Source organism: Habropoda laboriosa, unplaced genomic scaffold (assembly GCF_001263275.1).
Source record: "Habropoda laboriosa isolate 0110345459 unplaced genomic scaffold, ASM126327v1 scaffold447, whole genome shotgun sequence".
Lineage (NCBI taxonomy): Eukaryota > Metazoa > Arthropoda > Insecta > Hymenoptera > Apidae > Habropoda > Habropoda laboriosa.
Window position 1 is genome coordinate 676,350 of NW_017100624.1, and position 4,085 is coordinate 680,434.

General features: G+C 38.2%; 1 protein-coding gene across 1 annotated transcript in view; it reads right to left on the reverse strand.

The window, feature by feature from the left end:
* The window catches only part of LOC108576753, a 110,210-nt gene that overhangs the window by 17,574 nt on the left and 88,551 nt on the right, over nucleotides 1-4,085 (reverse strand). The gene's annotated exons all lie outside the window — the stretch shown is intronic.

Consider the following 4,085-nt stretch of genomic DNA (forward strand, 5'->3'; position numbering starts at 1 on the left):
GTAGAATTGTCGATGGTTCGTAGGCAGTATTTTGTCGAGGAAATTAATATTTTGAGGATAAAATTAGTATTTTTTCGGAATTTTCTTTTTGCTGTTGTTAGGTGATTATGAAAGTGGTGCGAGTTTATTTTCTCTTTTTTTGCGTCGAGATATTTGAGGAACTCGGAAGCCAAATTTGACTAATTCCAGAAAATAGAATTTATGAAAGTTGTATTATTTCGGAAAACTTAAGAGGCAAGTATGTGATTATATGAAAACTGGAAGAATATGAAACGGAAGCCAAAGTGACTGACTCCGTAAAATCAAATTTATGAAATTTCTCTTACTTACATTCCAAGAATTTATAATTAAAATTTTCATTTCATTTATAATTCCAAGAATATCAAACAGTGGAGGAAATTAATTTGGCGTCTGAGTGACTCATTTAAGAAACACTGATAAAGTATACCAAGTCTACCCAAATTTCTATGAATTAAAATGTTAATTCAAAATATTTCTAATGCAAAATTCAATATTTTTTGGGGCTCACAATTGCCCTCACACCATTTCCACAACAACTGAACCGCAAAAATCATTCAATCTGAATTACTTCAATTCCAAATTCACTTGAATTAGTTATATTTCAATTTAATTTCGTTCACAAGTAAAAAAAAGTAACAACCTACTATTATTTGTGAAAAAGGCACCAAATTAATTTGCATACCTAATATTTTACATATATCTTTCTTCCATTTTTCTAATTTTATTATTACACATTAAATTATACATTATATTTGCAATTTAATTAAATTTATATATTAATTACTCATTCCACCTCAATTACAACTCGACGAAGATCCAAATTTCCTCCCAATTACGCAAAACTACACAGAAGAGTACTAAGTCTGAAAAAAAAAAACTGCGGATATTGTTCGACTCGATAAAAAGTCGCTCGCCTAATTTACGCCGGGCTCGATTCACGCGAACAAAGCATTAACGTTCGTCCAAAGTGAGAGCCTCTGTTATTGTCGCAGATAACAGCCACAAAACACGGAAACGCGTCCGTAAGCCTATCTGGTTCGCGGTGTGAGCATCGTGGATGCACAACCAACAACAACACGATCGTGTGCATATGAAACGAACACATCTAACGGGCTCCATTCATTCTTACTTCACACACGCACACACAGAAAGAATGAGAGAGAGAGAGAGGAAGAGAAAAGTATATATACTATACTCGGTTCGATTGAATTCGCGCCCATTCTCATCGCGTTACAGTTATATTTCCATTTGCATCGCGTTATGAGAAACAGTTTCGACTTGGCATTGTAATTCGTGGCCGGGTGTCTTTTGTTTAAATTCCCCTCCCCGCCCCACCGGCACCCGAGACTCTGTCGTTTAGAAAGCGCTTTCGGGAACGTGTTGCGCCTTTTATCTTCCATCTCGACGCTTCGGCGTCGGTTCTAATTAATACGGGACAGTCGCGGCATTTTTAACGAGACTTTTCTTACACAGAGAGACGCGTTCCTGATGAAGAACGATGTAATTGTTGCCGAAGCTGAAGCGTGGAACGGTTTCGCAGGTGTGCGACATTGTGATTAAAGGTGATAGTTTTCTTTTTTTGAAGGTGCAACGGTTATTGTTGAAAGTATCGCGATGGTATGGAACGTCAAACTAGTGTAGTGCGTGATGAATTTTTTTATCGGTGGAAAATTAGGTTGAAGGTGTGAAAGGATACCCTGGAAGCTTTGAGGTTCCGGAGATTTTTTGAAAAATGTAATTTTTCAACGGTACGAGATATTTTGTTGCAGAAAAATTTGCAGTGTAATTTCAGGGAGTACGAGAGAATTGGATACTTTATACCCGAGGTTATTTCGGTTTTGCAAGCGTGAAACGCAAGATGCGTAACTAAGGCATAGAACAGAAGCTGAGAGACAAAGGGATGTGAGTTAGTCTTTTGTCATGCACTTCCTTACGAAAAGTAGGTTTACTCGTATGTACCGAAAATTGAATCGCAATCTAACAGTGAAAACATCAGTTCGTATTATAGTGATCACTGAATCGATAGTTTATTTATATCAATAATGTAGTACCAAATTTCAGAAACCAACGAAATGATTCTAATTAGCAAGGGTTCATCCTGTTATCAGTCGCCAAAAAAATGTTCGCCATGGATTAGAGTAATTTGCATTGGTCATTCGTAAGCAAAGCGTTTAAGCGGAGAAAATAATTTTCATGCTACAATTTTCTTGTATTAAATGCATAATCATGTTTCAATTAACCCTAATGTAGTCTTTGGGTCTTTTTTGACCCACAGCCTTCTTACTTTTTTAACAACTTTTGCTGTTATCAAGTTTCTATTCTCTTGGGTCTTTTCTGACCCAAAGACCTTAAGTGTATAGACGAACGAAAGAACGCGCTAGAGTTAAATCTTCTATAATTTCATAACCAGTTATTCATAAACAGTTACTAAATACTCGAGTCGAAATTCTTCAGAGTGAAGGCACCCTCTATTAAATCTAGCTAGAGACACCTCTAACGAATGAAATACCTAGCTAACTCCTTAAAACAATTCTCCGAACTCCTACAAAGCGCATCGAGTCTCCGTGAAAAATTCTTCCCGTCGACGTGACAGAATTATCTACTAAACGTTGTTTTCGAGACATTCCATGCACAGTGAATTACAATTACCATCGTTGAATTTCCCACGCGAACGAACTCGACGCGTTCGTTCGATCATCCGATGTAACACGCTAAACATCTCTAGACGGTGAATTCTCAAGACGCGACCCTTTTGCCTCTTGAACGAGCTAACTCGCGATATTGCATTTCCATACATTTATCAGCCGCGCGGTGCGGCACAACTTTCTTCCGCGATCCAGTTTCCCTTTATTCCATTAACCCGCGACACTTGAAAACTGGTAACCACGCGTCCCTGGAGAGAGGGAAAATAAGAGGAGGGTGGAGAGAAGAAACAGGTCGATCGATGGAACTTTGTTCGTCCCTTTCGTATTCCACCTAGAAACGCTTCGTACAAGATAATTAACCCTTTCGCCGCTCCTCACGCTTATAGGTGCTTTGAAAATTTACCGACACTGTGCTCTAAGCGCCTAGTTTCGACAATTTCCTGACACTGTGCTCTTCGCACCTAGTTTTGTAAATTTCCCGACACTGTGGCTCTTGACGCCTAGTTTTGAAAATTTGCTCGCACTATACTCTTCGCGCTTAATTTTGAAAATTTCCTAACACTGTGCTCTTTGCCTCTAGTTTTGTAAATTTCCTGACATTGTGCTCTTAGCGCCTATTTTCGGCAATTTCTTGACACTGTGCTCTTGGTGCCTAGTTTTGAAAATTTCCTGACACTCCTCTTCGCGCCTAATTTCGAACATTTCTTGACACTCCCCTTCGCGCCTAGTTTTGAAAATTTCCTGACACTGTGCTCTTCGCGCCTAGTTTTGAAAATTTCCTGACACTGTGCTCTTCGCGCCTAATTTCGAAAATTTCCTGACACTCCTCTTCGCGCCTAGTTTTGAAAATTTCCTGACACTGTGCTCTTCGCGCCTAATTTTGAAAATTCGCTCGCACTGTGGTCTTAGAGCTTTAAAAATTTTCTTTTACTGTGCTTTTGGCGCTTTTTGACACATTTTCGCCTTAATTTAAGCCTCGATTTTTGGACCTTTGTATACTTTCGCTATAATTTTCCAAACGACAATTTTTAAAATTCTGATACCGAATTTCAATTTTTAAATTTTCGCGAAACTTTTAAATACCAGAAGGAAAAATTCTGTGTGCTAAAAGCAAGTCGCGTAATTTTTCTCTGCATACTGATACACATTGCAAATGAATTAAGCTAAATTGTGCAAACAAAGCTTTCTCTTCAAATTATTCATATTTTAATACTTACTTTAATTACTCAAATAGAATGAAAATAATCAAAATGTGAGTCTCAGAGGACAATTTTGAACATATAGCAAGTCACACAGAATGAGCTACAGAGAGTGCCGTTCCAATAGGTCAACAGAGAGAGATGAAAAGGGAAGGAGCGAAGAAAGGCGGGGCGCGTAATGAGGAAAGATCATCAACATTGCAACTACGATGCACTTCCT